Genomic DNA, 19,471 nt, shown 5'->3' with positions numbered 1-19,471 from the left:
AGCGTTTCTGTCATGGGAGCGGGCTGCCTCCAGACTTACCCCAGTGAATCCTGTGCAGTGTTTTTTCTTCTGCTAGTTTAATATTCAGGACTGAAAAGCGGAGGAGACAGAGATTGATCACCTGATACTTTAGTGGTGATTACTATGAATTCATTCATTTTAACTAATTTGGAATTTATTTTTCTTGTTCTTGAATGCAGCCTTTGGATTGCTTAATAACATTACACCTAGTGACTGCAAAAATAAATATCTGACATCTCTAGTTTTGCAGTGTGTCATCTGTATGGATGTTTTCTGATGGATAATAAAAAATACATGCTTGTTCGGAATACATGATCTATAAATCAAACTTTTCCAAGGTCTTTGATTAATGTTTGTGAGTGGTGTAAGAAAGATTGCTTTCACCCCGTGACAAGTGATCCCTGCTCTGGGCTTCAGTAGTATCTCCCGGCACTGAGGTCATAAACCACTTTCCATTCAATCACTTTTGTTTTCATTTTCCTATAACTTTCTGGGATGCTCACCTATGGGGCTAAAATTTTCCATGCTGAGCCTCTGCCTAAGGGGGGCTTTAGATGCTGTATTTTGGGAGGGAGAGTGCCCAGGGCAGCCAGAGGCATCATTCTCACCCCCTTCCTTCCTGTGGCAACGATAGTTGGATAACATTTGCAAAGTGGCATTTAAGTCCTCATTCTCTCTAAAGAGATGAGTACAAGCTGTAACTGAAAGGAGCTAGTGGCAATAGGCTTGCAAACACATGAAAAAATATTAAATCAAGCATGAACTAAGGAGTTGCATGGGAAGTGGTAGGGTATAGCCCCAGACCAAGACGCCATCCATACACAGCTAATGCCTATTCTCTCTCATCTGTGGGCTGCTCCACTCCCCAGCTGGGCATCATCCCCAGGAGATGATGGGTGGGGAAGGAGGTGGGACATCTCCAAGAGAGCATAAAAGTCTCGGAACTGGCCCTCTATTTTCCTAGGCTTGCTGATGTTATGAGTGATCTTACTGCCTAAAATTAGGTGGTTTGGGGTTGGAGCTTTGGGAGATGCTACAGTCTGCATAGCAACTGGAAAGGTTAGTGTGCCTTTTTAGCCACGTTATTCATTGAAATAGCAACTTGGCAAATTTGAAATTAAAAAGTCCCCTGTGCCTTTTCTGACCATTAAGTAGGACAGCCTAGGCTTTAGATATGCAACAGCCTGCCTTAAATGCTATTGTCAAGGACAATACCTCGTGCCAGTCACCAAGGTAACACTAGCTTTTCCAAAGCTCTTCTGAGTTTCTGAGCAGTCTGGTGCTTCTACACTCAGTGCAGAACTGTGAGCTCTCTTCCACTGAGATTATCGGTGTCCCTGCATGGGATTGTCTCTGTGTCCCTGCTGGAGCAAGGGGTTGGACCAGAGGACCTCCAGAGGTCCTTTCCAACCTCAACCATCCTGTGATTCTTACTTGTCCCAAATATAGCAGGATTTTAATCTGTCCCTGGAGTTGTTTTTCAATTTTCATGTGGAGAGTTGTATCAGCGTAAAGCATATAATCAACTTTGAGTTGCTGAAGGTTATAGTAGGATCTGTGGCCCACAGGAGCTGCAGGAATCATATTGTTGCTCTTCGATGCCATTTTAAATCCAAATGCTACACCCAAATCCTGCACCATCATGAGAGCTGAAGAAAGGTCAGGTCCAGTAAAATAGGCAGTAGTGTGTGATCAACATGCTGCCTTTCAGGAAATGCCCATGGCCTCTGCTTTGTCCAGGGTGCAGGGCTGAGTGTGTTGTTTCACACCAGGATGGCTGCTGGAGAAAGTTTCACAGAATGAGTGTTGAGTTATGCATAAAATGTCCTTGAAAAATAGTGGTTTGCCCATGTATGGTTAACAAGGCCTTTGAATACAAGGGAAAGCAATAGTGGTAGCGATTTGTTTATAATACTGGTGCTCTGGTGAGCCTATACCTTTGATGACAATGCTAGTGCCACACTTATGTGGCATCAATATTATATCCAGGCTTCCCTGAAGCAGTCCATTGACTCACGTGATACTAATTGTTTTCCTGAACTGGACTTGTTTTACTGTAGGCCCTGAGTAGCCATGTCTTGTTCACAGTGCTTGAAACAAAAAAAGTTGGACTTTTGGAGAAATTTGTCTCTTGGAAGGAAGAAGCAGGGTTTCTAGACTTGCCACTCCCTGCCTGGTCATTCCCATGTTACAGTGGATGGGACGGGTGTGAAGGGAAGACCTGGTGCTTTCCAAAGCTATATTTGTTTGGTGCTGTGTGGCATGCCTGCTCTGTGGCAAGAGAATGTAAGGGCTATGGGGCAGGGATCTTGTGCTGCAACTACTGTTGAAGATATAGTGAGAAAAGGGGAATTCAGCATGCATCTTCCTGTACGCTAATCTGCCTATGCATACAGATCAGGACTGCAGCCTGGAGGCCTCTCCAGATGAGCTCTCACTCCAGTGTCCTACCCTGCCTATTCCTGAGTATGTTGTTGCCACTAACGAAAGTGGTGTTACCTAACAAAAGCCCTTTGTAAAAGTTTACCACACGTACTTTTCTTCTCTTAACCTTCTTTTTCTGTTTTACTCTGAAAAAGCCTGCTTCTGATCACTTGCAGTCTGGAAAACCTGGCTAGCTGAGATGTGCCTTTGCTGATATCCTTGCTCTCTGCTGGCAAAGCACTTGCAATTTCTGTTTGACTCCCTGCCTGTCTGCTCCCAACAACTATCCTTGGTTAACAGTGTTGCTGTGCCATAGCCTCCTTGGTGTCATCTCTTGACTTTAGGAGATTAAATAGCACAAGCAGCTGAGGATATGTGGATTGGTGCCAGAGAACAAAAGCTGAAAGAATTAGTTTTTATGGTTTATTGAGTATAGTGGCATACTGAGGCTTGTCTAGAAAAGCTGAAACAGCTGGCTTTCGGATAACTTCAGTCTTTTTAAGGCCATCTTTTTGAAGGTTTTAGTGGGCACCTTTTAATTCTTGATGGTCTGTCAGCTGGAGGCTATTGGCTGCCCTGCTGTGTAGCAGCTGGTGCTTGGTGCAGGTGGTCTGGATGCCCTGTTGGGAGGGTGGTTTTGGTGTTCTTTCTAGTCAAACGGGTGCTTTAGTGAGGAGATTGACCACATGTACAAAGCACAGTTTGTTCCTGAGTTTGCCCATTCCTAACTTTTATGGCTACATGTAGCCACAGAAGTGCAGCAGATCCTGTTGCGGCCTATTGTAGCACGTATTTGATAACCAGCCATCTCTTAGGGAGACCTCATTCAGTGCCATGTATTGGGTTAGTGGGCAGGTTACAAACACATGTTATGACCAAGGTTATTCCACCAGGAAAACTTAAGTGATCATGTAGCTTGTTGGTTTTTTTCTACAGTATTATGCTTGCTGGTTCAGATGAGAAGATGTGATATCTTCAGATTTAGCAATTAAAAATATCCGCATAAAAAGATACACTTCTTGCAATGGTATTATGCTTTTACCTAAACCCTAGCCTTAGCTTAAAGTCTGGAGAGGCCTTCTGGATTAACCTTGCCTTTTCAAGCCCATAGAGTTATTCATAGTGGTCTGAGCTCTTACGGTTACCAGAAGTGTAGGGATTCTGGTTTAAAAACATGCAAGCAATTTTACATCTGTGCTTCAAGTGCTTCAAGTTTATCTGGAAGCAGTGACAGATTCTTAATAATTTCAACTTCGTTTGCAGAGCTAATCTGCAGTGTGATCCTGCTAAAGCTTCCTATCTGCCTGGAACCGAGTCAAACTGTGCTGTGACAAGCATGGGAGCAGCCGGTGTGCTGTTGGCATCAGCCTGAGTGTCTCTTCAGAAGGAACATATGTTCTCCAGTACAGCCACTTCGTTTGTTCTTCCCTTGCTAACTTTTACTGTATACTTTTCCCCCTGTTGATTAAGAACTTTGACTTTCTGAGAGGTTTTAAAATTTTCCCTTATCTCTGGAGGTGGGGAAGGGCATATGCTAAGAGACAGAAGCTTTTGTTGATGAAACTAATCAGATTTGCATGTCCTATCTAACAAGGAAATTAGAATAAAGACACCAGTAATTTTAGCAATGTTCTGAAAGAGCTCCATGATGGCAGGCTGTTAAAACTACACCGCTGTTCTCTGGTAAAGGAGGAAAATTAGATAGAGTTGCACTAGGTTGGTGAATAAACCTCTAAAGACTCCAGAGTCTTCAGTTTGGCTCAAAGATGTTCTCCAAGCTTGGTGGTAGCACTGGGTTTTGCAGGGGATTCCCAGGCATGTTAGCAGAAATCATAATAATGAACAGAATTAGTGGGGGCATGAGAATGAGAAATAGATTTGTGATGAAGCTAGAAGGAAAGTCTTTTGCATATTAATAAATGTTTTAAAAGGTAGAGGAGGAATAAACACTGATTTTCTCCATGGGGAGTGGTTGACTTTAACAGCAAAATATCTTGGGGGGCGGGGGGGGAAATCTTCAGTGTGCCTATGTATTGTTGATTTCTAAATTATCAGGCACCACTCACAAAAAAGGATCCAAGCATTTGAGGTAATGTGTATAGGTCTGAAAACATCAGTTCACATCTCAGCATGGTCAAAAAAGGCAAATGGGATGTGAGTAATTATTAGGAAAGATATACAGAGGAAACCAAATGACACCATTATACTGCTGTACAAATCCCACCTGTGCCTCAGAATTACACATGGCACGAACCTTTGCTCACTCTGTCTTGGAGAATATCATGGGGGCAATGAAGGGATGGGAAGAGGAGATCTGGGAGCCAAAGTTTGGGCAAATACTCAAAAGTATTTGAAGTATTTGGGCAAATACTTCAAAGAAGAATTTCAATTATTATTATTAATAAGAATTATTAAGAATTAAAAAGAATTATCAATAACTTCTTATTCAAATGGGGAGAAAACAACTGAAAGGGCTGTGATCAAGTCCTCTCTGTTCACAAATAGGAACAGGGAATGAGTAAATAACTGAAAAATGTTCAAATACTTGAAGGAAAAAAAAACAACACATTAAAATAGACAGAAGGAACGATCCTTTCCCATGCATTGCATAAAGAAGCTGTGAAGCTCCTCGACAGAAGATGCTTCAATCAATCATTCAATCAATAAATTAGGAACCTCATCCAGAGATGATCTGTCAGAGGTTATTTAACTTGATAATAGCTATTGTGGCTAAGATGCCAGGTAAATATAGGGAGAAAGAGGTGCTAGTCTGGTATCCTCCCTCGAATTTGTTACAAGCGGCATGTGATCACACAATGCAGGCGGATTTATAATGAATCTCTCTGGTCTGTACACCTCTTAAAAAAAAATAGCTTTTCTCTCTCTGCATTTTTCTTCCTGCTATTGTTTCAAGCTGTTCAGAGGAGGGCTGTGTCATTATGTGAATTTACAGGAATAGGCATGTTGGGACCCTCCTTTTTGTTGGATTCTCTGCTGTAATCCCTACAAAGGGCACTGATGGTAACAGCTTACAAGGACAGATGGCACAGATATTTGCAGCATTATTTGAGACAAAGTCTATTTTGTTCTACACAACCTCAAGAGCCCAGGTACAAGGTCTCTTGCAGTCAGCTTTTTCCATGTGTCCCTGAATGAGTTGGAACAAGAATGCAAAATGTGATTTAACAGTTTCAGTGGTTGTCCTCAAAAGTGATGGCATTTTGGTGGCGTGGGATCCCATTGCATGCATTTTTTTCCTGAGCTTAGGTATCTTCCGGCGTGAAGGCACTTTGCACGTTGTGAGTTATTCTAGCAGTGATTGCTTTCAGAAGTGTGAAAATTTCTGTTTATTTCTACCGCTTGCTAATCCTGTTTTGGCTGGTGCAACCCTGCAAGGAGTAGTTCGCTCCATGGGATGTGTTACTCAGAAATGATCCATACTATTGCTGAGATTTGGGAAGTGCTTTGATCCGCTTTGTGAAGTGCTTCACTTGCAAAGCAAACCTGGTGCGTGTTTTGCTCGCTGCCAATGTGGTCCAAAGGAGAAAAAACACTCGGCTGTTTTATCTTATCCCTTTGCTTGATACGGACAATTTTGCCTCTTGTATGTTTGCTAGTCTTCAACCTGGGAAGTTTCAAAAAGTCTGTCTTTGTCGGTATAAGCTAAGCTCCATCATTCAGCATCAGGCCAATGTGTTCAGAGCAGATGTCCTCCAAATTGTCCCTGCTCTGTGTGGTGGGTAGCAGATGAGCCAGGAGCGTGTACGCGGAGCAGATGAGTTATTTGACTGCTTAAAGAGGAAATTGGAAGAAGGATGGAGCCGGCTGCCAGGCTCACAAATGAACCATGTAGGAGTTGCTGTATTGTGATGTCTCTTGTCAGTGTCCAGCAGCAGCTGCTTCAAAAGCAAGGTTGAGGAAGGACTCCAGCAAGTGTCTCATTGCCAGTTCCCATGAGAAGCCAAATTTTGGGAGAGGGCTTTCAAAAAGATGGGGCCTCATGTACCTTTGAGGAAAACAATTGCCCTTTTAATCCCTTGGATGAGCAGTGGTTGAAATAGGATTCCCTAGAGCTTCCTGGTGGATGGTGGTCCCTGACTGCTGCTGGTTTAAGGAATTTGGCCTTGGTTTTTCTAGGCTACCTTACTGTAAGGCTGGGGGAAATGAGCACATCTGCCTGCACAGTAAGCTTTGTGCTAAGCAGCATTACAATATTGCAGAGGGTGCAGAATGCTGAATTTTAAACTAGAGGAGAGACCTTCATCTGTCAGGTCTGAACAAGACAGACATCCTGTGGACAAAGGAAACATTTCATTAAAACAAAACAAAAACACAGTAAAACCCATCTAACAAACACACAAACGAGCAACTTCGTGATGGGCAGACTTACATATGCATTCCTGGGGACTTTTGTAGTTTTACTTTGAACTGGGAGAGACTCCAGGAGCTATAGCATCTCTTTCCATAAGCTGTGTGAGAAATATAACTTAAAATGTGCTGTAAATTTTAGAAAGGTTAAACACCTTTGGAATAGCTAAATAACTCTTCTCTTCATGGTACAATAATTTAGCATCAAGGCCTGCATCTGGAGACAGAGGAACAAATTGTGCTGCTTCTGTTTTTCTGCTGATGGACCTGATTTCTGTCTGGTAGCTGTTCCATATGGCTTATTACTTTTACTACCTTTTCCATATTAATAGCATCCTTGCTTTCCTGACGTATATTTCTTGTGAGAGCTGTCAATTCCTCTTACCCTCACCAGCGAATGAGTCTGGCAAACATGTTTATGCGCTGGATCCGCTGCCAGCTCCTCTGGAGCAAAGCGAAACTGAGGTTACTGCAGCTGGTGTCCAAATCTGCTGACACTGCACTCCCTTAGGAACAACCTGGTTTACTTAATCAGAAAGTCTACGTTGAGCCTTGTGAGGTGGAGAGCTGAGCCCATGTTGGGAAAACAGACAAGGCAGGGCAGAAGTGTGGTTCTGGGTGGTGGAGAAGACACTTAAAGGAGAGACCAGCCCCATGGGTATGGAGGAAAGGGTTCTTCAGGTCCCATTTGGAGTTAACAAAATGAACCCAAGGGCAAAGGCAATTTCTTCTAGATGCATTTGAATTTTAGGCTACTCGTACACTTTGTTAAAGGCTCTTTCTAGCACCGAACTGTGAAACCTAGGCAGCCAGAACTCTAATAGGATTTCTTTACAGTGTGGCAATTATGGTGATTGATATGGATAAATGTGATCTTGAAAGAGCATTAATGAGACAATACAGCTCAATACTAAATCTCAAATGCATTTTGAGAATGAGAACACCAAGGAAGATTGTGCAAGTGTGTCTATTTGCACTTGGCTCTCTCATTTTGTCTGTTTTTTGTTCCGCAAAACTTTTAGCGGTGACCTCAGCCACACTGACATGGATTATTGCTCTCTGAGAAGGCTGCGCTGTGACAGATGTGCTTACCTGCTCACACCAAAAGGATGTAAGTTAAAGTATATATGTTGCTGTCTAATATCATTTTAGAGGGAAGTAAAACATTTTCTGGAACACTTTCAGCAGTAGCAAGAGGAAAATGTGAATCTATTACGGGAACATACAAAAAACTGCTCACAATTTCATGTGAGCAGAAGTGTAGAGATCAGGTGCTCTACAGAAAAGCAAGATGGGCAGAGTTAGGCTGAACCATGCATTGCATCTAGTAAAGGAGTTTGCAAACATATTTGGCTCTATAAACAACCAATTCAGAATTGAAATACACGACCAGTTCTTTGCAAATCTTTGTGAGCTGGGAAAACTGACCTGTAGCAAATTTCTCATCTAGCACCAGCTTCTTTCCAAGCTTCGCCATCTCTGAAAACCTGCTAACCTCAGCCTGCTTTCCCTCCAGCGCTGAGTTAGGTGAGAAAGAATATTTGTGCAAGAGGAAAGCAACATCCCAAGTGCAAATGTCGAGCTCTCCCCTTCTCCTGGAGCTCCTGGCGGCTCCTGCTGAACAGGCTGCACTCCCCTCTGCTGGAGGGAGGCTCAGAGCTTGGCAGGCAAGGAGCTGCCTTGGCTTGCCAGGGGAAGACAGAAACCATGCTCTTGCCTCAGCGAGGGAGGTTTTTTCTTGCACTGACTGCTGAAGAGCTCGGTGAGAGGCGGAAGATGCTGTGTCCTGTCCCTGGCAATGCATGCGTGCAGCTTAATGACTGTATTTTGCTGGCATGGATTTCTTACTCTTGTCACTGTGAGATTTTTCTCTCTCAAATACTATATTTAACCTGATGCTTTGTCATGCTGCTGTCTCTGAACAACAAGCAGACATCTTTAGCGAGCTAGCTGCAGTATTTCCCAGATCTATGCCCTTTAATAACCTTACTAGATTTTTCTTGCTAGTACGTATTATCATACCTTTATCCAAATCATGGAAAGATCTCATGTGATTTCAGTCTTCTCAGTGCGTCTGGACATGTTTGGAGTTGGAGTGCTCCAGGACTGGAACTACCACGAAACAGTGGTGGTAGAGAAGATGGAGGTACACTTGGGAAATAGGAGTATTTTATTATAAAACCTCAAATTCAAACGTCAGAGTTTGAGTGCGACATCAAACATATCACAACCTGGACCACCAAAATTTACCCTGTTACCAGATGCTGGGCTCCAAACAAGTCTGTCTCTCTCCAGTGAGACATGCTGGGTTGCTCTGAAGGTGCTAAGCACTGTAGATTTGTCCATTGCTCTGACTGTACTCACAATAACAGCCAGGAAAAAAAATCACAAAGAAAAAAGCATCGGTTTTTAGTTCTCTTTTGGAAGAAGGACCTTTAACCTGCTGGAAGAAAGAGCTCATTAGGACCCACTATCTTCTGGTGATGGTACTTCTAGCTAGCAATTATCTTGAGGGTGGGAACCACTTCACACAGGCTGTCTTTCCTGATGTTTCCAGGTTTCTAGGACAGGAACATTCATCACAGTTGCTGGTTCATCACTCATTGTGTCCACGTTTTCTTTTTTTGGTAATTGCAGCTCTTCACTGAACGTCTTGAGTGTGGCTGAAATTTCTGCACAGGGACTAATGCTGAACCTGAAGAGACAAAACCGTATTGTCTCACGCTAAAGCCACTTTATTTTTCATTCAGGCCAGAAATATTTTTCTCCCCCCTGTGGGATAAAAGGAAAAGTCTCAGTAGGACAGTGTATTTGGGGTTTGGCACTGGAGACTGACTTGGGAGAATGTGGTGTTAATTCTCAGATTCCTTGCTGTTGTTGGTACAGCTCTAAGCATTTGCTTTATTTTAATGATGGTACTTTTCATTGATATGTCAAATTCAGCAAAACAAGTTGTACTGGAATCTGTTGTCCTTGGATCACCCCTCTGAGTTCAGGTGTTAGATTGGACAGACACTGCAAATAAGAAAATGGTGACTTCTCACCAGAGTGATGTGCTGTAGCCTGACATTAAGACTTCTTGGAGCTCTCCTTAGTACACTGTAAAAAAATCTGTGGCATAGAAATATTTATTAAGGAATTTCTTTAGCCCATGTTGGCTTTCTGGGGTTGGAAACTTGCCTGACGCATATTGAATTATGTTGGAATGTTGCCATTACTTCGCTGAAAGCTGGATATGACATTTTTTTAACATCCATTTTGATAATCTTAAACAGTCTTAGAAATTGAGAAATGAGAGCTGTCTTTGGAAGCATGTGACTAGTGACAAATGAATCAGCATTTCTAACAGGGTCAGTAGGATGGCTGTGGATTGCAAGAACCCTCCAACTGCCTGTTCTGGTGGTTTGCAATGTATTAATGAGGAACCACTTGAAAAATTTCTGTATTCAGGCAAAACAAAGGGAAAAAGTATGAAGAGGGAAATACTTATCACTGGATATTTTCAAAACTTGACTGGGCAAGGGCATGGGCAACCTGCTCTAGCTCTGAAGCTGCCCTGCTTTGAGCATCAAGTTGGACTAGGGACTCCTGAGTTAATCAGTGATTCTGCAAATTTTCCTGAATAAGTTCTCAAACTAGAATCTTTTTTTTCTAAGCATTGTCATGGCCTTGGATGTGGCAGGAATGAAGCAGAAGGTCATGAGCTGTCTCAGCCAGGCTCACCTTAGTTCTAGGCTGAGGAAATCATAAGCTTGGGTATGATGCTCATAATCCTACTTCTTTAATGAAAGGGGTTACGGAGCCCTGGTGGTGAAAGACTGTGCTGAATCCCTGATCAGAATCAAAACAGCAGCGCTCATGCTTCCAAGGGATCTGCAGGTCTCACAAGCAAGATATATTGCAGCTGTAATAGCAAATGTTATTCGACTGTATGTCAGCAGAGTTACATTTGATAATGGAGTTGTCGAAGCTAAATCAAAATCGGTCCCAAGAGAATTAATTCTGGGCTTTCCTACATAGGAAGAAAAGAAATGAACATATAAACATCCACTTATATAAAATTTGACTTGGACATCAAAAGTCTTCATAAATATCCACAAATATTTCTTAATAGGTCTTAATATCTGTTGAAGGCTGTGCCGGGGGAATGTGAAATGTCTGAGAGCAGACCTCAGCAGATGTGTGCCACACAGCATGCTGCTCCATGTGAAGGAAAGGCTGAGCCAAAGTCCTTTTGGTGACACTGACTTCTTCAGGAGCTTTAACATATTTACGTCAACAGGTATAGGAGCTGACCAGCACCCTTACTTGCCTAAATTACTTCTCAGCATTTCCAGTCTTAATGGGGGAAACATTATGGTGTCCAAATACAACAAACTGTTGAAAATCTCACACAGGACCAAAGGACAGAGGATGTGCTCTAAGGATTAAAAGCAGTGAGTGTTCACTAAAGTCAGTGTTGGGACATCTACAGTCCACAGGGCTATGCAGCAAGTGCTAAGAGTCCACCCGTGTCCCAGGAGAGTGTCTGGAGATTGAGGACAGGCATAAGGGTGCAGCCTGGCTGGGTAGATTTCCAGGCTATTTATACCAGACTGACAACTAAGATGTGTAAGTTCATTTTAAGGCAGGGTATATGCTGAATGTCAGAAGTTCCTTGTTAATATGTTGAAGTGTGGGCAAGGGCTCAGATGCCTGTGTGGTGGGAACAAAAGCAGAACCATGCCTAAGCCCTCAAAACCAGGCACAGGACGAGCAGACAGCAACCTCCAAGCATCACGGGACATCCTCCTGCTGCTTCCTCAAAGCCCTTCACACTTACTGTTTCATCAGTTTCTGAAAATCAGCCACCTCTTTTTCTGTGTGGTCTCTCTGCTTGCTTTCCAGTGTTGATCAAGTGTCATTAAATAACCAAACCACAACTTTTTCAAAGCATTTAATCTTAAATAAATTCAAGGTTCTAAGTCACGCTGTGTAAAAATGACTGCTTCACCCAATTGGCTTGAAAACTAGAGCTGACTCTCAGAGAAGGAAAAAGGACTTTCAAATTATTGAATATTCTGGACAGGTTCACTTATTTCCTCCTGCCATTTTAAAGGGCTCAAAACAGGCCTGTATTGTGGAGTTCTTTCTTGGTATTGCGGAGTTTTTTCTTGGTGCTCTTCTTCGGGAGCTATTCTGGAAATACTTTACCTATGAAATATCAGTCTTGACTTCTCTTAGTTTTCAGGTGATTTGCACGTTTTTGCATCTCTTAATGTGTACTATGCTGTCTCCCAGACCAGGGACCCGGGATACTTTTCTGCCTGCCCTCCATCTGCTGCCTTGTTCAAGGGGTTCCATTGGGGCTTGCAAACTTAACTATAAGGTGATGATGCAGTGCCCTGTCCTTAAATCTCCAGGTTCCTCTAGCCAACATCATCCTCTTGAACGTTGCCTGGAATCACTCAAGAAATTCTCAAAAATTCTCAAAATCTCGATGAAAGTTCTGTGAAAGGCTTTCCCCCATGCAGAAAACCACCTCTACCCAATTATCTGGCCTAGAAGGGAGCTTTAGAGGCTGTTTCAGAATATGAAAACGAGTCACCACCTGTAGTACCTGCACTTCAAACTCAGTGTCTGTATTTCAGAAAGGACTAGTGCTAGGTGATAAAGTTATCTATTGGTACGTGCACAGTACTTTGCTCCTGAGCCTTTTTCCTGACACTGCCTTGCAGCGGATTACTTTGAGGAAGATGGTAAATTGAATTCATCCTGTGAGGAATCTGCATTCAGAGCCTTCATTCACTTATTAAAGCAGAGTCAGTGTTTAACTTTTCTTCGATGCAGTATTAGAGGGAAGTGAATGAATTATTGAATGAACTATCTTCAAAAGTTCCCTGAGGCTTGTATCATCCTGCACTTATCAAAAGTGCGATGCCTGCTGTGCTCAGATAATCCATTTATAAAGCTTTTAAAAATATTTAAGAGTGAACTTTGTCTTTCTTAAAGGCTTTTCTTAAAAAAAAAAAGTTTTGTTTAATTGGGAATAGGAAACCGACTAAATCTCATTGTTTAAAATAATTTTGAGGCTTGCTCCCAATTCCCAACAGCCCCCTCTATTCTTCAAACTGTGTTTTTTCCATAATGTTATTTTGGATAAGATAACTTATCTTCAGTTTGCCATCTCTGGTTACCGGATGTTGTTCAGGCTGCATCGTACACCTAGAAATCTACCCTGCGATCCAGCATGTGATAAAACTGCTGCCTGCTGGCAAGTGTGCAGGGTGCTAAGGCGAGGCAATCTCACACATTATAGATTCGCGGAAGTGTTGGTGGGAAGGACTGCTGGCGATCTGCAATCTAACCACATATCGCAAATGCTAGATCACAGCAGCTGCAGTGTTACCACAACTGGGGATTTTCCTCTCAGCTTCCCTGGTCACCCAGGGGAATTTCTGGGGAAGAAATTTCTCCGGATGCCCTCCAATGCCTCGTCTCCCAAGAACATTGCTCATCGTTGCTCTAGCTGCCCTTCATGCAGCTGTTGGCTGCTATCTGATGTCTCCTCACCCTTCTCTTCACTGACTGTGCAAGCATAACATTGCAATGCTTTTTTTCTGAATTATGTGCTGCTTTGTCATCGCTATGGATAGGGTGGCGAGTATTGCCTCCTCCAGATGTTTTGTCCTTTTCCTGCAATTGTTGGACTTCAGACTGCTGCTTATAAGGGTCGGTCCCTAAACTGACAGTGAAATTCAGCTCAAAGTTTCAAGTTGTGTATCCAGGCACTGTGTGTCCAGTTGTGGGGGCTGATGATCTAGAATAGATGTTGCTTCCAGGTGAAATTTGAAGTCAGTTCAGTAAAAGCTTAGTGAATGTAAAATATAAGTGATTTCATTAATGCTGTTTACTTAAAACAGGCATAAAGCTTATTGTTTGATCCTGACTTTTAAGCTGGGACTGTTTAAAACATTGCAATATAAAACTTAATTTTGTATTGATTCAGACCTTTTCCCCCGCTTTTGCTGTTTTTACAGAATGAGCTGAAAGTATTTGGAAGTACAAAAAGCTGAACTGTCCTGCATGTGCTGGGACTGTTCTCTCCCGTAGCAGGAGAGAAAACACTTGTCTGTTAAGGACAGTGAAAGGTGCTCTTACAGCAGAATGAACAAAACTGATGTTAGAGCATGTGGAATTAAGCTGAAGGTAAATGTGACTTTTAAGTGGTTTTATGTTATCCCAGCTCCTTGAGGGCTAGTGACTAAATGACTGCATGTCTAATAAATAATTATCAACCTAAATTGAATAATAAATCCCGTCACATAAAATCTAATTTTTCGTACTATATATATATTTTGCAGTCACTCCAGTTCTTGCTATGGTTCATCAAGTTGCAAAGATGTCCGGTATGAATAGATAGAAGTCATTTGCCTTGATTTGGGGTTTTCATCTGCTGCACAAGCTGGAAAATTAATTGAAATTGGTGTTCACACTTCAGGGGAAGCAACCCTCAGCTGATTGAGAGACACGACGACAACTTCCAGTTTGTAAAGGGCAGCCTTCAGATGACTATGGCTTCTGATTCCTTGAGGGAGCAGCCCACTCACATTTCCACAGCCTCTCTTTAATGGTTTGCTCCTTCAAACAGTGGAAGAATGCTTCTTACCAAGGCATTTTCAGTGTTTTTGGGCACTGTTGTCATTGGATTCCTAGAGGAGTTGAGTGAATGAGTCCTGAAGGTGTAGAATCAGAAATGTCTATGGGAAAGACTCCAGCATCTCTGTGAATTCTGGAAACATCCATGACAATGTGATGGATGCTAAGCTCTTATGTTCTAGTTTGCTTGTGAACACTCAGGTCTGGCAGTCCTGCAGATGCTTGGACATCAGCTGGCACCTTTTCAAACTCCTCTGAGCCTGTTGACATCGCAGTCACCAAAGATCTTGAAGTAAAAGTGCAAACAGAAAGGGTTGCCCCAAAACAGGTGATAAAGTTGATTTGCTGATGAAGAAAGATGAGTCTTGTATTATGGACATGTTGCATGTGACCAGAAAAGGTGTCTGCACCTACAGGGACACCAAAAATGGGCTTCAGAGGAAGGTGAGAAGAACTGTGTGGTAGATCTCATCGGTACCTTTGAATATTTGAAAAGCCTCTTCTCATGGAATACTGCTTTCTCACAAAGGTTTGTTGAGTGGATGCAACTGGAACTGGCTGCCTTGCTCAAGCAGGAAAACCTGCTGAGGATATATAAACATAACAATTTATTATATCCTGGAGGGGGGCGTAAGCCATCCAAATTACCTTTCTCTTGGGAATCGGGAGGTCATGGTTTAACATGTACACAGTACAATCCGACCAAATCAAACATCAGTGTTTTATTATTGATTTTTGGCTATCCATTCAGCTTTTAGATGTTAGACTTGGGATGAATACTCCATATGTTTCACTAGAATCTGGCGTTGCAAAATAACATTTAACTGAAATCTCAATTTTTCAATGCAAATCACTTAATATTTAATTGTGCCTGGCCTAGGCACTTCTGATGTCCCGCTATGCCTGCTTCATTTGTGACCCACAGGGTTCCTCAGCAGGCTGAATAGCTTCTGACTCATTTGCATCCACTCAAGCTTTGCAAAGCTAACCAGAAGTATCCACAGATATTTTGCAAATAAAACCTGTGGACTCAAGCCAAGGAGACCAAAGACACTCTGCAAACTCCCTGCCAGATTTTGGGTAATGAGGAATGTTCATGGAAAGCAAAAACACTGCTCTCAGTCAAGGGATGTGTTTCATCTATTCTGGAGGATTTTGGAGTCATAATTTGAAGATGCAAGGAAGGTTGCTCTAGGAGTGGAACAGGAGAACAAAACTCTCACAAGAAAGAGCTGCAAAAAGGCCAGTTACTCTGAGCATCAAGGGTGGTGAAGAAGGGAGTGAGCTCACTGGTCTTCTTGTAACCTAACAGCTCAACAGCACCTGGGCAAGGGAGTGCCTATCTGTGCCCCTCTAGAAAAAGAGTACTGGGAGGGCTGCTGATCAGCAGTGCTCTCCCAGGAATACCATCCCACATCTGCATTGCCCAGAGAACAGAGCTGATATGTAGTTGCAAGTTCTCTCTTAGAAGCTGTCCAAGCTAGTGTTCCTCAATGGCTAGTAGAGGGTGAGGCACAGCAGTGTTGGTATTTTCCGTATATTTTTCTTGTCCAGCATCACTTTTTTCTTAACGGCTCACTTTCTGCATTTTTTTCACCTGCTCATCATGTTCTGGTTCTGTGCTTTTCCACCTAGACCTGCATCCCTCTGGCTATTTCTCCTCCATCTCTTTCTTTTAATTGGGCTGACCAAAGCCCTGTCACAGTCTTTTTAGATTGCAAAAGAGGAATTGCCCTGCCACAGAAATGCCATGTGATATGTAAAATCCTGCCTCTCTCCAAGACAAGTTGCTCTTCTGTTGACCCTGGGGTTGTCAGTGTTGTATCCTGAGGGTATGGGCTGTGCTCAGCTTACCTCTAAGGGGAATTTTACATTACGGGGTCAGCAGTCAGTGGGACCCAAATACAGCATTAGGTGGGAGTCAGTCTAGAGACCTCCAGCAGCCTCTCCCCACTTTCAGGGCTGCGACCTGTTGCTGCAGTAGTCTAATCCATCACAAGAAAGGAACAAGCTTTTTCTGCTTTTTGAAAGAAACAGTCAGATGATCTCCTCCTGATAACTACAGTAGGTCTGGAGCTATACATTACAAATGAGATGCTGTGATGACTCTATTTGCTCTTATGGAGAACTTTGTCAGGTCTGGCAATGCTAAAGGAAGCAGGGAAATGAACGTATCTGCACTCACTGAGGCTGTTTTGAATTAACTTTCTATTTCTTTTATTTCCCTGAGGCAAGGTCACATGAAGGTATTGGAAAATTTCAAGGCAAGGAAACTCAACACCTCAAACTTTCTATAAAATAGAGTTTTATATATATAAAACCCCGGGATATTTGGCAGTCTGGCTAATCTCTAAGCAATAACTAAGGTTTTAAATGCTTTCTCAGAAAACCTAAAGGCTTTAATTCTGGCAAAACTATGTCAACACACTGTCAGTTGCCTCCTGGTAGGTAATTACAGAGAGCAATAAATATTTTTGAACTCCTAGATGTGGGCTACATCAAGGGGAGAAGGGGAGAGATTTGAAGTTGTTAAAGGCTGTCCATCTCCTGACTTGGAAAGATAAGCATCTGGCAGGCACTTCAGCTGTCAGGACACATATTAGTATAGTGCATCCAAGATGCTGTAAGCTTTGTACAAATAGCTTGCCTCCATGTTGCAAAGCCCAGGTTTAGTGAAAGTTTTGTAAGGGAGCCGGTGGCCCTGATGATGTGTGTCCTCCTGCCTCCCTGGGCAAATGGGGTGATGAAAGCATGCTGGAGAGAGTTGTTTGGAAGCCAAAATGGAAATTTTAACTAAAATAACCATGTAAATGTACTAATATAGTGCTGTGGTCAGAAATATTCGCCTTGAATTAGATGGAAGTCTGGGCACTGCATGAGGTGTAAGAGAAGACAGAGCTGTGCAGAGATGGGTGTTTCAGGAAGTATTCTTGTCACATTTAAAATATATTTTTGTGTTTATATGACTGATACCACTTTTTCATGACATGTAGAAAGTTCAAGATAATCTTTGGGGTGAGAGAGTTGTTGGCCTTTCTAGAAACTGTTTTACATTTTTTGATGTGGTTTCTGGTCAGAGCAGCAAATGGACATGCTGTCATTTTTTCCCCTTGTTCACCTGTCTACCTTGCAAAGCTCATAGCTCTTGAGTCCATTTGCCAAATTCAATGAGATCTGACCAAAGGGAAGAGATTTCATAGCTGTCAACTTAAATTATATTCCAGTTAGCTCCGAGCTGCTGCATTACATTCTGTATGCTTAATGAAAATTGGCATTTACATGGAGATAATGGCTCCATTTTGGGCTCGTGTCTGCTGGAAAAAAGGTTGAGAGTGGCAGTTGCCCCTCCCATGTAAGCTGTGTCATTTGTCCTTCAGAAGCCAGTCCAAAATTTTTTTCTGAATATTAAGTATTTTCCAGTTCTTGAAAGTTTCTGAACTTGCTTTTGTAATTTGTTGGTATTAATCGTAGATGGGAATCGTAGATTCCACCATGATGATATGAGGGTATCGTAGATTGCATCATGATGATATGAGGGGAAAGACAGACCTTTATTTGGCTGAATGCTGACTTTCTTCCCTTTCAAAACCTTCATTCATTGAGCGTATTGTAAGCCAGAGAAACAGGCAAGAAAACAGTGAGCAAAAAGGGAATGGAAATAATGTTGCTAGGGCAACTTTCTCATGGTTTCTAAAGATGTATAATTATATTTAAAATCCTTGAAAAACGTTAGTCTTGCTTATTTCTTAATACGTTATTTTGATCTCTCCGTTTGGGGGTTGCTTTGCCATAGCATGGACAGGGTTGGAGGTGGGAGAAGACCTCTCTGCGAGGAGAGGGGACCTGCCCTTGAGCTCTCGGAGCTGCTTGCAGTTATCCAGGAGAGCAGCAGTCACACGTGTCCATAAGCAACCTGCTGAAGCTGAGTGGACTGGCACGTGGTTTATGCACCAGGAGGTGCTGGTTCGTTAGGAGCACAAACACTAGTTTTCATGCTGAAAACAGTCCAGAATGAATTATTCACGGATATCTTTGCGCTCTGTTTTTGCAAGGGGAGCTGTGGTGCTCTCTGTAACTGCACAGCAGCTGCAATAAAGCTCTACCAGTTACTCATTTATTCTCCTCCCAGATACATGATCTAAAAGAGTATTTCTAGCATGCCTTGCAAGAAGAAAGTTTTGTTGATTAAAGTTTTCATCTTGCCTGGTGTGGTTAAGTGCAATTAAGAAATCATGTTTGTTCCTTCTAGAGCTGTGGGAATGTGTTTTTTTCCCAAATAAGGAGATTCTAAAGCCATAAAAAAAAGGAAAATATTTGGCAAACAGAAAACTTGAAATAATTCTGTGTTTGTAAAATTAAATTTTTTTGCTTTCATAGTAGGTGATTTCTTTACTCGAAACAATTAGGTTGCATGAAAAATATAGGAAAAAATGTTGTGACTGAAGGTACACGTTTAATCCTGAAAGTGCACAGAAGGGAGCTTGGCATTTATCTGAATTATGTAACCAATCCCTCAGCGGAACTGAAAAGATTTTCAGGAGTAAGTCAGTCCCCAGATTTCTTGCAAATCCTTAGAGGAGCACAAAAATTTTCAGAGCCTGAGGATGCTATGTGCCCCTTCCTACAAAAGTGCACCCTCTGTTTTTCTGGAGACACGCCCTCAAGATGTTCACATGCCTCTTCACAACAGCACTTGTGGTCACAGAAACCCAAGCTATCACTGAGAGTAAATCCCCTACTGCAGCCAGTATATTGCAACAGAAACTCTGCTTCCTCATCTTTCTGATTCACCTCACCTTAAAAATGAAACTGGTCATTTCCCAGCCCCACTGGAATAGTGGGAGAAGTATGGCGTCAAATGGGTAGCTCACAGTAGCAAAGATAACTTGTTCACCTTGTTGAACTCCTTGCTGAACTTGCTGAAAAGTCTTGTCCCCAAGTGTTGACCATTAATTTCCTAACAATATCTAGGCGTAGTCTAGAAGAGATGCTGAAAATAGGAACATTTGCATTAGTGGTG

At 42.4% G+C, this 19,471-nt stretch overlaps 1 long non-coding RNA gene across 3 annotated transcripts; it reads left to right on the top strand.

Moving 5' to 3' along the window:
• Positions 1 to 992: 992 nt before the first annotated feature.
• On the top strand, positions 993 to 18,179 carry LOC121068262. Of its 3 annotated transcripts, none has more exons than XR_005818759.1 (5): positions 993 to 1,080; positions 7,836 to 7,924; positions 13,833 to 14,001; positions 14,157 to 14,895; positions 15,377 to 18,179. It is a non-coding gene; the product is annotated as an uncharacterized LOC121068262 (long non-coding RNA). The 3 variants fall into 3 exon arrangements; XR_005818758.1 differs by having other exon boundaries at positions 14,157 to 14,980; XR_005818757.1 differs by having other exon boundaries at positions 14,157 to 18,179.
• Positions 18,180 to 19,471: the final 1,292 nt, after the last annotated feature.

The sequence above is a fragment of the Cygnus olor genome, chromosome 3, assembly GCF_009769625.2.
Source record: "Cygnus olor isolate bCygOlo1 chromosome 3, bCygOlo1.pri.v2, whole genome shotgun sequence".
Lineage (NCBI taxonomy): Eukaryota > Metazoa > Chordata > Aves > Anseriformes > Anatidae > Cygnus > Cygnus olor.
The sequence above is the reverse complement of the archived record's forward strand: the minus strand, read 5'-3'. Positions and strand labels throughout refer to the sequence as shown.